Genomic DNA, 20,387 nt, shown 5'->3' with positions numbered 1-20,387 from the left:
CTGTCTGATAGGGATTTAAAAATTTTTGTCCAGAATGATGTTAATTATTAGTACAGCATTGGACTTATGGGCTACTGACATCTGACAGATTTTTACTGAGGGTTAACCCTAAGAAAGAGGAGCTCACCTTCAATGTAACCTCTCATACCTGTCCTCTATGCTTATCTTTATACTGTATATAAAATGCAAAGTTGTCTCACTCACTCATCAGCAAAAACATTATTTCCAGTTTAATTTAACACTGAAATTTGGCAGGATTGCACATTTAGGGCAGTATCTATCCACTAAGAAATGACATTTTGATACATCAATATTAATGGGTAAAAACAACCATTATAATAAAAAAAATAAATTTCCCAATATCTAAAACATGTTTTAACTGATTTGATTGAAATTTGATGATGTTACAGAAAAAGGGAAAATTAGCCAATGTGTGTTTTTTTTATTTCTCAATACCATTTTTAATTTGTTGATAATAATGCTGTAGTGAGTAGTCTGTCCTAACATGTTTGTATAAATGCTTGGTGTAACACTAAGACAGGGCTTGCCAGTTTATGCAAAAGACGTCCACCAGCAGAAGCGATGGGTAGGTTATGCAAAGAACGGCGCTGACCAATAGTGTAAACAGATGAGTCAAGAAGTGGAGGTTTCTTGGATATAGATACGTGACAAAGTCTGGCATTTAAAGTGAGCTATGAACTGGAAAGAGAAAAGTTTGTTGAAACCTAAAGAAGTCATGGTTAGTAAGCGCTACAAAGCTCTAGTACAAGTGCCACATGTTGTGGCTGTGAGCTTAGGTGTTGCTTTGCTAGAAGCAAAAAGGGAGGGAGAGAGAAGCAGAGGTTGAAGTGACATCGTGGGGTCCAAATTAAGTCAGGGGCAACGTCTGTCTTTGGCTATCTTATACACTAACACAGCTTGGTTAAGGCCCCCCCATGGCCGAAACAGAGTGGGGGTGGACATTGTACATGGTTTAGAATATTATTTCTTTTACCTTTTAGTACTGTACAGTCTGTACTTCTCTTCTGTTTTTAGTTTCATGCCTTCATGAAAAGTTATTCCATTGGTTGTCTACATTTGAAACTTCTGTGTCTCCTTTCTTCTACCCACGAAAATGTTCAATTCATTGAATGGGCCATGTAAATGTGTGGTCTGTAAATGTCAGTGCTGTTTGGAATAAGTTAAAGTAAAACACAGTTCAGCTTTAAAAATATATTGTATTGCTACAGCTTTCAGAGTAAATCCATATTAAGAAAATCTAAAAAACAAATTACAATATAAACTGAACAATGAGAAAAGAAATGCTTAAGTAAAAGACATAAACAAATGAAAATCATAAACATCTAATAATGATAATAACAGATACCCCAAATTCACATTACTCCTACTACGTTCAGTTCAAAAATATTCAGTTTCCTGTAAAACTATGCTTTGCAATGACCAACAAAAGCCAAGATCAGTCAGTAGAAAAAGTATAAATTCCTCTATGACAAGAATGTTTTACTCAGGGGCAATTGTAAGTGCACGTTGAAGAGTAAACAGCTCTAGTGACCAAATAATATTAGCCCACATACTGTATTCAAAAAAGTAGTTAGTTAGCTACATGGTCTGTCTGTTAGATCTAATTAACAGAGACCCATTGGGTTAGGGAATTTCTTGGGCAGATCCAGATAACCTAGCCAGTATATGTATATGGGGGGATGATTGATGAGGTGGGGTTCAGAAGGTGTTGGTCATAAAGTCTTATTTATTATGTGTATGTTCTTTTCAAGGCTGAATATGTTGGGTTCATGTCCAAATGTCTGTTAATGGCACTTTCATTGGATAGCCACATTTCAGCCAGTTCTTTGGCACTTTTAGTATTAGCCTTGAATTTTACTTGCACACACACACATATATACTGTATATACAGGGTATATATATATATATACTGTATATACTAATATAAAAGTGCCTCATTGAAATGGAGCAATAAAGTAATAAATAGAGAGAGTCAACGTCAGTCTGTTTATGGTTAATCTTTTTGCAGACTAGATATTTGTAGTGAAGAACAATGTCCACCTTAATCTTTCCCAGTGGATATCATTCCGGAACTTTTAATAACTGTGTAATTCATTCTTAAATTTTAAAAACATACAAGAAAATAGAGCCTGGCTGTGCAAATAGTTGGACTATCCAAAGCATGTGTTTTTTTGTTCTTAACAGGGAGAACAGAAGGATTATGTGACTAATTAAATAATTCTTGCTTCCCAGGAGGTATGTGGAATGCGGACTGCCGTAAACTCTGAAGGGCTGTAATCCTGTGACCGTATGTTTGTAAAATGTTATAAAGAATAACACATGCGTTTTTTTCTATTCTTAGGTCAGATAACCTTGCTGTGTCCGAATGTCATACTTTATTTGAACAAGTACATAGTTCTGTGCTGAGATAGACTGGTGTTGTGCCCAGTGCTGGTTGCAGCCTTAAGCTCCTTGCCACTTGGTTAGGCTTCATTGCCCAGTGAGCCTTTTTCTTTGATATGCTGTGAAGATCCCATGATGGAAGGATGCTATTAAAACTGCCAGTTAGATACAGTATGCTTTATGCAGGACAGGGAGCAGAAAGAGAACTGGCACAATATGATGGTGTAAATATTTTCCTGCCCTTTGCTGGCCAGTCTGTATAGAGGGGGCATTTCTCTGTTAAATGCTGGAGCTACTCTGATTGCTCACCACAGCCTTCAAATGAAGAAAACATAAAAACTCTCACACCATTAACACTGTAAATTTACTTCATTATTACTAGAGAATTTTTTCCCAAAAATTCTACCTATTCACCATTTAAATTCAATTCTAGGTTAATTTTGAGGCTCTTGCCAAATGAATGTAATTGTAATTATGTGTATTATATTTTAACTCTTTTATGTGTTTAAATATGGCCAAAACTCTTAATTTGTAAAACCGAGTCAAAATAAATTAATTTCCAGGATTAATGGTTGCCTAAATTACCCTCGGCTAAACATCCAGTTGGTGGTACTTTTTGTTTTAGATCCCAGCCCACTGCCTTGAATTTTAAGGTACAGGTAGCCATTATTGCTAGCTGGTACTCTGTCCTCTATTATCCCTGGTATAACCTAAATATTGCCTTGTCTGGCCTGAATGAAGAAGATGCTATATCTTTGCTCAGACTATCCTCTAAGAATATTTTATTTTCCTAGATCCCAATCTGTATAATCACAAGACCAATTTAATCTAATTTCAGAGTCAAAAGCAGCCAACAGAATTAGGAAAAAGGCAGGAGCCAACACACAAGATGGAATGCAAGTTCATTGGGGGCACACCCACACTCACTATTACTGGGCCAACAAATGACCCTGCTCACATGTGTTTGGGATGTGGGAAGAAAACCAGAGTTCCTAGAAAACAGCCCACATAAACACACAGGAAAAACGTGCAGACTTATCACTATAACAATGTCCAGGCTAAAATCAACAGCAGCTATGACACAGCTAAACACTGTGCCACAACACCAACCATTGCCTAGATCCCCAGTCACCTACATTTCTTGACAACATGTCCTACTGGTTACTCGCTGCCCACACATAACTTTAGAGGGATTCTCACAAGGCTTGTGACGCTGTACTTCTTACATGGTCCCATCCAACCCTTTCTCACATGTAAAAAGAGTAGTGCCTACCCTCTATATCATGTGAGGTTCAACCCTCTTCTCTGAAATAAAACTTCATTGTCTGAGCAGGTCAAGTTAGGACATAGACTGCTAACCAAAGCAAAGAAAAAGATATTAGGTTACCATAAGAAAAGTTGCAATATAAATATCTTTACCTCTAAAAATGTACAAATAATTAAGCCTCATGCAGAAATAGTGATGGAAAGGCATCACTGTTTATAAAATACTAGCTGTGTAAGCCCGTGCTGTAAAAAGCATGGGGTCCTAGAAACTATTGAAATCAAAAGACAAAAAACTGAAATGCAGTAATTTCAGGTAGCTGAAAAGAACTACTCTGGGCATCTCTCTCCTAGGAGGTTTTGTGTTGCCGACGTGCTCGCGTCGTTTCTGCATTAGCGGGTAAGCGACTGTCTTTCTTTGGAGGTTTCCTTTTGCCAACGTGCTCGCCTCGCTTGTGTATTAGCAGCGGGAGGAAAAGTAAAAGGGATACCGTTTTGCCAATGTGCTCGCCACGCTTCTGTATTAGCCGCTAAGCGAGTGACTCCTTCCTCAGAGGTTTCGCTTTGCCAACATGCTGGCCTCACTTGTGTATCCTCGGAAGTGGAGCCCTTACCCCGACTCCACCACTCACTTCCGGGCCGGACAGACACACACACACTTCCATGCGTAGACGTTTATATATAAGATTCATGTTTGCTACATATTCCCAAGTAAAGTAATTGCTGTTACAGAATATTAGAGAGATTTTAGATTAATTTTAATTTTTAACAATGTAATCTTTGTTTCTTTGTACGTTTACAGTAATTTTAGCTTTTAAGTTAAATTGGTCTTCTGCCAGCAGGGGGTGGCCATTTGGCCCAGCTCTTTACAACTGTGAATGTATGACATAACTGATCGCGTACCCCTAGAAGTTTTATTTTTTTCATGAATGTTGTTAACTGGAGTTTTTGTTTTCCTCATCTACTTTGTCAACTGGCCATATGTCATTTAAAATGGACTTTATTTTTGTTTTTAATCATTAGTGTCCATTCTGTTTTATTTAGGGTTGAGGGAATGCTGTGTGTTTAAGTTTTAAATGTTTATGCAGACGAATATGTGAAATATAAGTATTCAGAGAGAAATTAGAAAACTGTTGCAAGTCACAAAATTCTGGTTACAGTGGAAAACAGGGAGTATTCATTGATCAGGTATTGGGCAATTGTTGTAAATAATCTTTCAGTTAGAGGATACACTGTTGTTGCTATCTGTTGTATGTTGTGTGGTTTAACATCTAAGTTGCTGTCTTGTTGGAGGCCATTAAGTCATTTGACATTTTGACCTTTTTCTGAATATAGCCACACAGGCACAACTGAAATTTTGACAATAGACAAAAAATTCCCTTGCTTCTGTTGAAGCAGATTCTCTTACAATATTTAGTGATGTTCAGGTGGTGCTTTCAAATCTCTTTTTCCCAGCTATCAACATTAAAGTCTGAGCTAAGTGCTGTTTGTTTCTCTAATGTTGAAGGGTTTTGTTGTCCTTAACATACTTTGAGTTGTGAATGTGAGTTTGACTGTATTTTTGCATAATATTAGGCTTGAGACAAAAAAAAATCAGTTTTTATGGTCGTGTGTGAGTCTGAGTAATGCATACAGTATATACAAATGTTTGATTTATATACTTATTGTTAATGCATTATGGTTGTAAATATGTGTAAAAGCTCTGAGCATGTACTAATCTAAAAGTGCTACTCAGAAATGTATTGACTTGAGTTATGTAATGTGCATTTAAGATGACATGGTGGGTGCAGTGGTCAATGCTACTGCCACACAGCTGCAGAGTTCTGGCTTCTGTGTCTGATCATTGTCATTGTGAAGTTTGCACATTCTACCTGTGTCTGTGTGATTTTTGTACCGGGTGCTTTGGTTTTCTCACACCATTGTGCATCTTATGTTTATTAGTGAAAGGAAATTGGCCCCTTGTAAATAAGTGTTAGTGTGTGTGCTAATGTGGCTTGCGATGGACTGGTACCTCACCCAGCTTTGGATCCTGACTTAAACCTCATACCACCAGGATGAGCACTAGAGCCTTGTGAATTGTCAAAACTAAAAAATAAATGGACTGATATCATGATATTAAATACTTATGGAACATTAAAATATTTTCTTGAAACTAAAACTTTTAAAAATATCTCCTGTTATTAAATGAACAGTGGAGAATAAAATTAAATTCTAAGTCAAACATGGCCAGTTTTGAACTGAAGAGATCCAAGAACAAAACGGAGTGTCAGTAAATAACGCCACTGTGTTTATTCAGGGTGTGTATTCCATTTCTGCTCAAAACGCCCTGTCGCTGAGCGCACAGCCAAATGCTGGCAAAGGATCTCATATGGAATTTCATATTCCATATTTTAATATTTGCCTGATGTGCAGTCTCTTCAATAATCTGGCAGAGTATGTACTCATTTCTGGCAAAGCACCAAGGGTGTATGTCTTGCAGTTTTAATTTGTAAAGTTCCTTTCTTTGTATGGTAATTGTGGATTGTATGAATAAAAAAGTGGTTTTGTTTTTTTATGCTGTTTGGTTTTCATTATGAGGCTTTCTATTGTATAGGAAAAGTTCTTGTGCTGTCCATCCATATATTTTCAGGATTATAAGGAATTTTCCCTTTTTATGTATTTATTTTATCTCATCTAAATGTTAAGCCATTATCTGTTGCTGGTCAAGAGCATTTGCTAGCATTACACAACTCAGAGGATTTCCCCTTCATATATTCCATTTGATTGATTCCTATTAACCAGTTTAAAATTTCAAAATGTTTGACATAAAAAAGCAGGTGGATTTCCATTGAAAAAGAATATTTTAAATTAATCAAATTAACATACATTCTACGTTCTTGGGTCGCAGGAATCTGAAGTAAATCTACAGAAGCATAAAGTTGAAGCAGATTCACCTGCAGTGCTTCAGACAGTTTTGAAAAAAATATTTGGACAATTTGTGTATTAGCTAACTGAAAATGTTGATTGACTGAATGACTTCCAGTCATCCATTTCTTTAAACTAACAGAACATAATGTTCTTAAACATATTTAATCTCATTCAAGGTCGCAAGTGGCCCAAGTCTATCTCAGCATCTTCAAGCATAAAGCAGGAGCTGAACTTGAATGGAATATCAGTTTGTCACAGGACATTTGCACACAAGGCAACATGGAGTGGACAGTAAACTTAAACTCAGAGAACTCAACGTAAACTTACACAACCAGAGGGACAATGTGAAAACTCTACACACACATCAGCTGGGAAAAATGGAATCCAGATCCATGGAGCCGTGAGGCAGCAGTGTTATTTGCTGTACAGCAGTGCTACACAGATCTCTTGTGAAAATTTTCTTGTATTTTTCTTCTAGAACAAGCCCCAAATTGATTGAGAGAGTAGAAGACTGAGTGATGGATGAGTATTTTTAAATGTGGTTTTGGTGAAGAAGGCTTGGCCAGAAGAATTTGCTACAAAAATACTATGTTCTCAGTTAAAATTACAAAAAAGATTTAATACTTTAAAAATTGTATAAAAGTACAAATGACTTTAGTTGAACTTTTTAAATTCAAAGACAAATTGTATATGTAAAGTCTATAAAGCAAAATTTAGATAATAAAATGTTTTTTTCTTAAGCTATTTACAGTAATTGTAGTTGTTAAGTAAGTTGGGATTTAGAAGAAGTTCAGGAATAGTTTTAGCAAATATAAGCGACAGTTATTTCATTCAAAATGTCATCAATATTGATGAAATGTATGCTAGTTGATGCTTTACAAACAGGACTGTTTACATTGTCATTGTTACACCATTTTTAAGTCAGTTTCTTTACTACATATTTAAAGTTAAAGCAGGGTAAACTATTTGTTATATATTATCATGCGCATGTGCGTAGGGGACACCCTAAAGGCTATAGTGATGCTAATTCTCCACCGCTCCAGGGGTTGGCATTGTGTGCTAATGCCTTTTCTCTTTCTCCTTCTGTAGACCACTTGGACCCATCTCCATCTGCCAGAAGGACTTAAAAACCAGAATATCTGCTATCTTGAGTCAGTTCTGTTACAAACTTGCATCTGTGAAGATTTTCTATAATTGTTGTGCATTTTCCTTTCCTTACAATCATTCATTTGTAAATCTTTATTGCGGTTTTGTCTTTCTTCTACAGTATGTACTACAGACATTTCAAAATTATATGCATTTTGTGTCTTGTTTCAATCTGTAGATCTGGGGGTGTGGAGCCAATTCAAAAGCAAAGTAAGAAACAACTCTGGATTGGTCAACAGTCTATTGTAGGCCACACAGTTTAAAGTCGGTGTATCCTCCCTGTTTGTGTGATATGGGAGGAAACTGAAGTTCAGCTGAATAAAGAGAAAGTATGGAATTTAACAAAGCTAGTTAAATATGGCTTAGAGCCCAGGCCTTTGGAGAACTGGGGTAGTGGATCTAACCACTGCACTAACATGTTACCTCCCAGAAAATTATTTTTTAACTCATTTAATGTTTTCAAACACCATAAGCTTGCATTTTAAGGTTGGAATTTGAGATAGCGTAGTGTGTGTGTATATATGTATCTATGCTATATGAATCCGGAATTAGTTCTTGCCTTGGACGTGATGCTGCTGGAATAGGCCCCAGTCCCCACAACTCTAGATAGGATTAATTGGGTGGGTAATGGATAAATGGATTGGAAATATTCCATATGAAGAGATCCTTTCCTTAAGTGAACCAGTTGTTTGAATCTGTAACCAGATATATGTGAATCTATAGGAGAATGTAAGTAAATATAACACAAGCTTACATTATGAGAGAATATTTCTTTTTATTAACTTTGAAGTACAAATTAGAAAATGAAGAATTTAATGAAAATTCATATATATTATAATCCTCTAAAACGTTTTGTTCCACATTAATGGCTCCTGGGGCTGGGGCTTGGGCCTTTCCTAATAGTACTGAACTTAAGCCAGAAACCAAGCCTGGACAAGATACCAGTGCATCACAAGACCCACTCAGACACATGGTGCCAATTTAGAGTCACCAGTTAACCTCACATGAAAATCTTGGGGATGTTTGAGGAAAACTGGGGTACCCTGAGAAAATCCCACAAATACACGGTGAGCATGTATAAACTCTACATCCTCCACATGTACAGCAACCAGGCGTACAGTTTCAAACACAGGATGTTGAATCTGTGAAATGGATGTTGTGAAACTAAGTCACCCTTCAGAATTCATATATTTAGAGTGAATTCACACTAGGCAAGTTTCAGGCACGCTATGATCATCACCATGAGACTTTGTGTAAAGCCAAAACAAGATCAGAACATGGAGTGACAGCATGCATGTCAAAATGATTTTCCTTATTTTGTGTTTTTTTTGGAGTCACGTAGGGTTGGATAACGCTCTACCCTCTTATAGATTTATTGAGTGTGTAGTGCAGAGTTTTGCTGTTAATCGTGATGCATGTGCGAGAAGGTTTTTACGAAGACACATGATGTTAAGGGAGGAATTTGCAGCTTTCCTGCTGACTTCACATTTATCTGTAAGGTGAGAGTAAAAACCTGTTTTTAACTCAAATGGTAACAAATGAATGGTATTAAATGAAATGACATTGCATCATTGATGTCACATCTGTGTTCCGTGATCGGTATGTTTAGCGGTCACAGTGTTTCCGAATACTACTGAACTGTGCCCGAGCACACCTTTTCCAAGCAGGCCAGGGCACAGTATGGTTGGCCTTGCATGGTGTGATCACACTAGTCAAATGAACTAGACTTTTGGAGATTACATGCAGACAAACATACTTGAGCACGGTATAAATTGCAAGTCTGAGTACATCCTTAAAACATACTGAATACATGCAGTACTGTTAAAATGAGCAGCACATTAGTGAATCATGTAACATAGTGCTTTACAACAGTATGAGTTAGCCCAGTCCCTCTGTGGGTTTTCTGCAGGTAGTTTAGTTTCCTGCATTGGGACAGACAATGCCACAGCTGAAGGTTCACAGGAAGGGGCACAAACCACAGAGTGTTGTGTTTTGTTGTGTGCAAAATGATAACAGAGGGAGCACTCCAATAGACTGGGGAAGGAGCTAATGGTGCTGTTTTTACATCATGTTTTGCTTTATATGTTATGAACACAGGTACAACTGGGTGTTAAAATTGTTTATACAGTAAAGAGACCAAAAGGGATGACCAGAAATTGGAAAAATCCAAAGAGCAAGCAAAAACATTGTCAGAAAACAGGCTGAGGTCATTAGACATAAAAAGCAAATCAAAAACTATCATCAGAGCACAAGACACTAAACAAAAGTCAAATTAAACAAAGTAAAAGGTTGTCATGCTAACTTGGAATATTTGTTCCTAAATATCACTGCTGTTTATTTTCACAATTTATCCAATGTATGGATAACAAACTGTTGGACACTGTTGTCTTGTGATGGCACAGTGCCCCACATGATCTCTGCATCATTTGACTGCCAACAATAATAGCAGCAATAAATAATATGGCTATAGACATCAGAAAGGATCAGAAAATGGCAACAAATAACTGTATAAATTGGTGCTGTACTGATGTCACCAACAAATTGACAAAATAAATATTCAAAAGATGTTGCAAAATGAGGGCGGCATGGTGGTGCAGTGGTAGCACTGCTGCCTCGCAGTAAGGAGACCTGGGTTCAATTCCCGGGTCCTCCCAGCGTGAAGTTTGCATGTTCTCCCCGTATCTGCATGGGTTTCCTCCCACAGTCCAAAGACATGCAGGTTAGGTGCATTGGCGATCCTAAATTGTCCCTTGTGTTTGTGGTAGGCTGGTGTCCTGCCCAGGGTTTGTTTCCTGCCTTGCGCCCTGTGTTGGCTGGGATTGGCTCCAGCAGACCCCTGTGACCCTGTAGTTAGGATATAGCGGGTTGGATAATGGATGGATGTTCCAAAATGTCCAAAAATAAACTGAACAGATCCCACAAGTGCCCAAAATATTACCAATGTTCCATTTTTGCCCTTTTCCTGGTTTGAGTTTTATTTTTGTGTGTTTTAAGGTTCACACAATGTTGCCATCATTGCTGAAAAACACTATTGCTATACTTTGGGCATCATAGCTATGTGAGTGCACATGTTTTTGTGAGTTGTGTCAGAAATGCAATTTTCTTTAAAGTTTTCCATTGTTGACCTTTCAGAATTTTGCACTCCACAATGAAGGAATCAGAGAATGTTCTTGTTGAAGAATTAAAGAAGAAAATCAAATGCTGTATTTTTTTGTCTCCATGACTCTTTGGCTACAGCTTTATATATGTATTTATTTTATGAATTGGGTAATCAATTGGTGATCATATTTTCTTCATAAATCTCAACATTATTGTGACCACTCTGAGTTTCAAAAAACAATAACATATACCAAATTGTCAGATGAGCCTTAAAACCTCCAAAATGGAACCTTGGGTTTTCCAACCTGCAGGCCCCAAACTCAAAAATGTCAAAATGAGGCCTTGCCTCCAAAATCTAGCTTCAGGCTGGACCGAGTCCTTTTGATCAAAATGTGCCTTTCCTCCAAACAATAAAATACAAAAAAGGGGAAGCTCAGAATCAACACAATGTTTAATAGCATTCAAGGAATAGTCTTAAAAGGAGAGGAAACCATAAAAACCTCTGCTCCAAAAATATTCCAACAAAGAAATTTGAAAATCTTGAAGTTTTAATAGCAAAATATAAAAATGAAAGGCAACAAAAGTTATGCCTAAAAAGGCAACCCACACTAAACAAAACCAGTTCCAGATCCAATGATCAAATCCACAAAAAAGAGTAAAAAAGCAAACAGAATACTTACAAAGATGACGATCACCAAAGAACTTTTAGTATCATTCTGGAAACAGGGCTGTTTTTTTTTAATAGCAGGTGCAGGTGAAATGTGGTGCTCCCCTGCTAATCAAGGTAGTGCAGGTAGAAACACAGACTGATACAGTGTGGCTAGCAGTGGGACAGACTGTTAATGAGGCACATGCAACTTGGATCAGTACGGCCGCTGCTAGTTGCACTGGGAGTTATTTGAGCCATTGCCTGCATCTCCTAGGATAAATAGAAAAGGGAAACAAAAGGAGGGGGTCAATTTTTTGGAGTTTTTAAGGACATCTTTTAAAAAGGCAGTTGGAGAGGCAGAAGATAGTTTCCTTAGGTAAGATGAAATTGTCAAACCTGCTAACGGATCATGGAGGCAGGAGAGATGGCAGACCCAGATTGTCTTCTGCAGAAGCGGCAGAGACTGCAGCAAAGGAGCAAGTCAAGTAGGCGCTAAGTACCCAGGGCTTCTGAATCAGAGAAGCGGAGATGGAAGAAGTTGCAGGGAGATGAACTGTGGTCAGCGTGGCCATGGAAGACATGACACTTGAAGCAAGTAAGAGCAGCAAACAAGGAATCACTTGAATTTTCTTTTTTATGCTTCTTTGGAGGTTGGGTTGTACATCCTTGACATGGTCCTCCAGCTGATATGTCATGGTGGTAGGGCTTCTATATAAAGGGTACAGGGCACATAACTAAATATTCTGCTGCAAAAATAAACAAATATGTATGGTCACACACATGCGCATGAGAGGCAGCTAAAGGGTCTAAATGAGAATAATTCCATGCCAGACCAGGGGGTGGCGGAGTGCACTGACCTTTTTTCTCACTTTCCTGCAGACCGTTCACGGGACGTTCCACCTGGCCCTAATGACGTTGCTTCCGGTTCCGGACCCTTGGATGACGTTACTTCCGGTGACGAACTCATGACTGAAGAGACTTCCTGTTCCGGCTATTTTGATGATGTCACATCCGGGTCCAAACTTATGGAAGAGGACCCTTCAGCTTCCACCCTCGATGACTTGCTTTTCTGGCCTTTAAAGCTGCCATATTTGACTAACCTAATCAGTTTTGTTTTGGACTTCGTTCTGAGCACATCAGTGCTAGCAATATACCCATTTGCAGCCAGGGAATATTATATGGGTGGCTGCCTAAAAACATTTTAATGACTCTTGTGTCTGTATAAAATGTAATATATAAAGCTCAAATTTTGTGTGTGTTTATACTTTAAACAATTCTACATCCTTTGTCCAGTCTCAACAAACTTTGGCACACATACACTATTCCACTTTGTCTGGAAGTAACACTAGACTACATTGGAACCCAAAATTGTAACCCCAGGGGTATCTTGTGGTTTCATTTTTGCTTCAGTGAATTTTAAGGTCAATGCCTTTTCTCAGTTTTGGACTTGTGAAATAAATTAAATGAATTTGTTTCTGTGAGTGTACACATTAGAAACACTTTTTGTAGAAGTTAGATAGCTCTGTCTTAAATTACTTAAATGGACAATGCTGGGAGCTGCTGCTAGTAATAAACAAAACAACATTCAAAATGTAACAAAAGAATCCAAAACATGATATGCACCTAAAATATTGTAAAGAACAACAAAAAGGTCAGAAAAGACAAAACAACACTTAAGCCAGTGTTGAAAGCCGGGCTAAAACATAACACTGGCATGTTGAATAATCTGTCTTTGTCATTTTTTTTTAATAAATAATGGTCCTTTCTTTTGGATTGATTAGTTAGGCCCTTAATAGAGAAGGAGAGAACTTAGTGAGACTAAATGTGATACACTAGGTGACTGAACTTAATACGCACTAGTATAGTCTGTCTTTATGTGGTGGCTCATTGAAAACACCTGGATTAATCCATTATGCTATTCAGTGATTTCATTTATGTTTATGTCTGCTGTCCTTTGACTTACTTTTCTGTTATTCTGCATTATTCTGGTGATGCTATTTTGTTTATTGTTGTGGTAGGGTAATTTCCTTTTGGTGATGATCTTTGCATGGCTGAGGTCATATTGTTTGCTGTTTCTACATCAGTTGTTGGTCATGTGAAATGGAAGTCATCTTTATCCCGTTATATATAATAGGAGCACACAGCTTATGTCACCAGGGCATTGGATTTGTTTACTTTCTCCACAGTTTTCTCTTTAGTGTTAAAGCAAACTAAAAGGCAATTCTAAGATTTTAATGTTATGGCTCCTTTTGTCAGTGTTTCTTTGGGGCTTCAAGTTTTTGTTTGTTCCTCTGTTTTTGCTTTATTTTGGCTCTTATTTGTTTAAACCCTTATTATTCTGCCACAGGGAGGTAATGGCAAGTGTACAGTAGACCAGAAAACGAAAAATATCAATAAATAAAGTTAGGGCTTAACTCTATAAAGACAAAAACAGTATGTCAAAGCAAAAATATTTATTCAAGGTAAAGTCTAAAAATACAAGGCAAAATGTTCATAACTAGGTGATATAAATTTTACAATTATCCTGAAACATGGCTAAGGAAGGACATCTGCCACCACCTCGAGTATCAGGGTCATGCATCTTAAAAATAGATTGTTACATCACACCAACCTTCAACAAAATAATTAGTTTTATGTGGCACCTAAGGAAATACAATTAAAACCAAAGGGTTTGCCATTTCAGTCCTAAACTTTATATGTCAGCTTGAGCAAGTCGTTTAAAGGCCATGTCGGAATTGGAGGCAGTCGGCAACGTGCTGCCATGTAGATCAACAGCTTAGTCTGATATACCCAATGACTCAGTCCAATTATTCCACAGCTTGCTATGCAGAAATCAAACAGGTTTGCTTTTGTCTTTAGTTGTAAGGGTGAACTCTGTGCTACAAGTAGTTGTGAGTCCACATCAATTACAGACTGAACTGATCTTGTAACAGAGAGGAACTATATAAGAAATGGCAGAGCAGGGTCTTTTTTTACTCAGAATACTGCATTCCTTTAGTTTGGGTAGTGACATCATTTACATCTTCTACAATTCTGTGATGGCCAGTGTGATTTTTTTGTGCTGTGGTGTGCTGGGCTGCTAACATTACTTCAAAAGATGCCCACCAAATCAACAAGCTAATTACAAGGTCAGGCTCAATTTAAGGGATGCATTATGCATCCCCTGGAGGTAGTAGCAAAGGAAGGAATGAAACCAAAACTGAGTTCCATTATGAGCAATGCTGCTCATTCTCTCTCTAACACACTAACACTGAGGACTTTCAGCCAACAAATCATTCAGCAGAAGTGGGGCTCCTTCATACCATGTCACAAAAGCAAAAAAGAGCCATAGTAAGGTTTGGGGCAGCCACCCGTGTATTTGGTTTCCTGGCTGCAAATCGAGAGTAATGATAGCACTGCTGTGCACAAAACCGAGTCCAAAACAGAACATGATGGAATAGGGAAATGGTGGAGGCTTTTAAAGGAGAAGACAGGAAGTGAGATCAAAGGGGTCGGGCTCATGAAGGTCTTCAGCCATAGGCTCGAGCCCAGACGTGACATCACAGGGACCGGAGCTGGCAAAGTCTCCTTCCATAGGCTCGGTCCCGGAAGTGACGTCAAGAGGGCCAGGTGGAATCTCCTGTGAATGGTCTGCCGGAAAGGGAGAAAAAGAGTCAGTGCACTCTGCCACATCCTGGTCTGACTCGGAACTGCTTTTACTCAAGCCGCTTTAGCTGCCTCCCATGCACACGTGTGTGACAACCGTCAGCAGTACATCTGCATAATGCCTCCCTGTGTCAGAAGTTCTCTTTCTTTTTAGTCATTCAGACTAATGTGTTCAGACCATTGCGTGTTTTTGTGTGTGCAAGTGCATATTTATTTATTGGGCTTCTGTAAATACTCACATTTACCCTGGAGACAAATAAGGCGCTATTTATCTATCTATCTATGAGCACTGACAATCAATGAATGCTCATCCGCATATAATTCAGTGATGAGGAATAAAGAATGCAATTGTTTTGAAGCTTACAAACAGAAGAGACGCTCATCTGTGTGATGTCTCATGTTATACATACCACAGTAGAATGGAAAAAAAGAGAGAAAAAAGGAAGACTGTGGTCGAACTCGCCATACCTTCTAACCCTTAGTACAGCACAGGCTCCACCGAGTAGTTAATTATTAGTTGTTACAAAAAGGGGAGAGCATGACTGTGCTGTATAGTTGTCACGCAGTGGCTAAATTTGACAAGGCCAGTAATTTTCAGTTGTATAAATTGACAAGCACGTCAACAACATAAGCATCTAAATCAACAAGTCTGACATACTTTATGACTAGAAGTTATGTAATGTGCCATCGGATTATTCTGCCTTTGCTCCAATTGTAAAAAAAATGAATGTAAAATATTGTACTTTATTCTAGTGTTGTAAGACACCTTGGATAAAGGTGCACACCAACTATACTGTATAATAATAATGGATGGATGGGCATTTAGGATGTAGTGATTGCTAGAGCCACCAGAAGATAGGAACATGAGATGGCTCTTGTATTTTAGTGTAACCCCCTGAATTTACTCATGAATGTGCAAGAAGACTATTTAGAATAAAAAAAAAAACTAATATATAGAAGAAGATCAAAGTAAGAGAGTTTCCTGACATGGAGTTCCACACAGGTCAGTGGTGTTTTGGCTTCACTATTACATTTATGACTCACTGTGTAAGAGACACACATTCATTCATTCTGTATCCAGACTCATGGGAAGCTGTTGCCCATACTCATTGGAAATAGAAAAAAAAAAAAATACTGTATCCTCTGAGCTGTTCTGAGTGACGAAGCCACTATGTCCAGCACTAAACAATTCCATCTGATTTTTCTCTGGTCTGTTTTAATTCTGAAACAATGTCTTTTTTATTGCTTTGTTCAAATGCTTTTTTGATCAGACTTCCATCTGAAAACCACTTTATAAATAATCTGTCGTAGAGATAAAGATTTCTACAAAAGTGAAAAGCATTGGTTTTTAATAAGTGAGACCAGCACATTTGAAAAATATGACATCACAGGGGATTGCATTAGCGCCTTCATTTCTTATGTCTTAAATGTGAAAGAGAAGTGATTAGCAAGCACTTTTCAGAGCCTTGACAAGTCTGACATGATAGATGGCTCCAACACGTTACCAAAAAAGCCACAATGTTCAATGATGAAATGGGATAATTCTTTTAAAATCATGCCACGTGTTCTTTAGTAAGCCTCGAAAGGGTTACACGGCTAGTTTCTTTCTGCTTCAGTGACCATGAAAGAGTTAAGGCATGTTGTTCCTTGTCACATGATGTGAAGAATACCGACAAAACTTGATCCTTTAGTATGCACATCTTGCTTGCAGATGTGGCGATACCACAAATACTTCAAAGTGCCTCCCTCAGACCGGCTCAGTATTCTGACGCCAACTGTAAATGTCCTGGACACGCAGAGTGGAAAATATTAAACATTTCAAATAGCCTGAATGTTGCCTCAAAAACATTTCAGCAGAAATCCCGGGATTGCAAGAAAATGTGCAACACAAGAGCGCGCTCCACGCCTAAGTAGTGGGTGTCCTTAGTAGCCAGTATTTTGGAGATGAACTCACTGGTACCATCAGATTGTCAGATAATTATTGTCATTAACTCCTTCTGCTTCATTAAGGACTCAATTCAGAAGAAGATCACTTTTATCACTAAAATTGTCAGGCTTATTAGTGGAAAATTCACAGATGGTAAAAGGTCTGTCTGCTCTTACCAGTTAGCAATAAGGGAAAAGCAGACACATTTACTTTTTTCTCTTTGCGTGGATTGGAGGGGAGCAGCTTTCCCTTATAATAATGATACATTTTTGAAAATGATACTGTGATTTCTTCTTGTACTTATTGAGCTTGGCATTGCAGTTGCAGTGGGCTGAGGAGAGTTACATTGAAAGTGATTTTGTGATGTGTAATTAAAGAATGAGATAAATAACAGCAGTCACCTGAACTCAAATCAATCACGCCAGCTGTAGCTCTTTAGGTAATCTGGCTGTAATCATGCTCATTCGTTACAGGCCCTTACACATGACACTTGTTTGAAGAGAACATTTTTTCTTGTCAACTGCAAAGGCAAAAAAAAAAAACCCAAAAGGCTTCACTTCAGCAATTTGCTCAGTAACCATGGAATCTGATCCAGGAACGAAGGTGATTTTGTACTGCCTTTGAAATATTTTTTAATTTATTTTGTGCCGCAAATATCATTTATGTAACAGATTCAGGCAGTTTAAAAGAATACACTAGTAAAATATTTAATATTTTTGCTCCAGCACTCATGACTCTTTTAACAAGATTAAGCAGGTTAGGGTGGCACAGTGGCATAGTGTTTAGAGCTGATTTGCCACTGATCAAAAACTCAGGTTCACTTCTTGTCCTAGGTACTGCCTGTGTGAAGCTACAAAATTTCTCTGTGGTTGAATTGTCGAATTTTAAAGATGAGCATATTAGTGTGATTTGTTACTTTAAACTGTAGAGAAAAGCCAAGCAAAATGACACCTTTTATTGGCTAACTAAAAAGATTACAATATGCAAGCTTTCGAGGCAACTCAGGCCCCTTCTTCTGGCAAGATGTAATACAGAGACTGCAGTTCCCTATGTTTATATACACACTCTAGGACAAGTAAGAAGAAGATGTCGCTGTCCATGTGTGCCAGTTTCTTCCACCGGGTCTTCAGTTCCATGTAGTAGCGGTACATATATAAACATAGGGAACTCCAGTCTCTGTATTACTACTTGCCTGAAGAAGGGGCCTGAGTTGCCTCGAAAGCTTGCATATTGTAATCTTTTTAGTTAGCCAATAAAAGGTGTCATTTTGCTTGGCTTTTCTCTACATTCATAATGGCTAACACGGCACCACCCTAGTACTTAGTTTAAACTGCATAGTGTACAAAGGACCAGAGCCCTGTACTGGGTTGGTTGTTGTCTCTGGCTCTTCAAAAGAAGTAATGAACTAAACTGGTTAAAACAAAATTGAACAGATGTATTGGATTTTGCATTCATAATGCCTGAAACAAAATATAAATGTGGCAGCTCTTATAAATTAAAATGACTCCATGTTCTAATCCCAATCAGAATTATAGGGAACTAATCCTAGATGCTGAATTTTGCATGCTGTTATGACCAAAGCTCATAAGTCCCAAAAACACTTCCAAAGACATTCCCACTAGAGTGGGAAATCCCATCAAAAACCCAGGCTTGATACAAAAAGGGACACATATATTCTTTATAAAATAAAGGGTTTATGCTCACAAAAATACTCTTTAACAAGAATGAAACTATGTAGAGCACAAAGACACTACTTGGAGTTGCCTAAAACAATAAGGAAGTCCAATGCAAACAAAGTCCCAAAATAAGAATGGTCAAAAGACAAAGCAAACAGATCAAAAATCCAGTAATTCACAATGAGCGCATTAGAAACTCAATAACTCACCTAAACTCCCAATTGCATTCAAAAGGAACCACCAGGATTTATAGGGCAGAGGGCAGTTCCTGGTAGTGATTGGCAGGTGGCCCCACCTCTTGGGGAACCATCCACAAAACACATGGAACATAACAAAGGCAGCTTACATACATAGACAAAATCAAAATTAAAGACTGATGTTCATAATCAATATAAATAAAATCATCAAGAAGAAACAAAAGAGCCATAAAACATAAATCTGAACTTCAGCCAGGGGAGTATCCCTGGCTGAGATATAACACATGCTACTTGCTTTTTCATAAGTAGCCTCTCATGTGCTATCTTTTGAAAAACCCTGTGAAAATGGAGACAAATAATATTGTTTGCACCACCTGATCTCATGCTTTTGTTGCTTCCTCATAACATTCCAAGATATGAGTGAAATGTGATCTCACCTGTGTATACCAATATTGTTTTATCACTCTTACAGCTGAATATAACAGATGTTGCTCAGTGCTTTATTTAATAATTGCTTCCATCAATTTACCTGTGATACACATCAAACTATTGGACTTGTAGTTACTATGATCAGCTCACACGTATTTCTTATATTCTGTGAAGACATTTGGCAGTTTGCAGTGATTTTCCAAAAATTACACATTAGTGATTTATTTACTGTATTATCTCTGGTTCTTTGATCTTGAACACTCCTTAGTTAATGTCTTTCAGTTCTACTGACTTACTTCAATTTAACTTTTTTAATGTTAGTCTCATTTCTTTCTATATTATCTACACATCATTTAATAAATCACTGAAATATATTTAGATAATTAGTGATATCATTTATTTTTGGGTGGTACAGTAGTTACCATTCTACCCCATGGATCCAGCATCCTAGGGTTGAATCCTACACCCGGTCATTGACCTTGTAGGGTGGTTTTCCATTGGGTTCTCTAGCTTTCATCTAACATCATAAACATATGCATGTTATGTCAAGTGGTGATTCCAAATTGGCCCCATGAAAGTGTGAGTGTGGATGTGTAAAAGAGTAAGTCCTGTGACAGACTACGTAATGTGATGTTTTATTATGTTATGTTATCTTAAAATTTGTTTATATATAACATTATTATTATTAAATGTTTCAACTTATACACTTGTTCTTTTGATAAATTCTGTATCACAGATGCACCTGGGAATCACCTTCCTTGCTCTGTTGAGGTAAGTGATGCCACACCAGGTCAAGAGGGGACACTGTTGCTAACTCTTTGACCTGTTGCTAACCCCTCCCACAGCGCCCATAGAAGGCTCCACCAATTCTATTGTGACACCGATGAAGGAAGGTGGTGTCTCATTTTGACCAATGCTAGAGCTCCTGCTGAAGGCACCTTTGACAAAGCGATAACTGTCCGATAAGAGTCCTCTTTATTTTTTTCCGTACACATTTTTCTGTTGCTTCAGTTAAATGGAGTAGCGACGCTGGTACTCCAACACTG

The sequence above is a fragment of the Erpetoichthys calabaricus genome, chromosome 10, assembly GCF_900747795.2.
Source record: "Erpetoichthys calabaricus chromosome 10, fErpCal1.3, whole genome shotgun sequence".
Lineage (NCBI taxonomy): Eukaryota > Metazoa > Chordata > Cladistia > Polypteriformes > Polypteridae > Erpetoichthys > Erpetoichthys calabaricus.
This window is presented reverse-complemented; position numbering follows the sequence as displayed.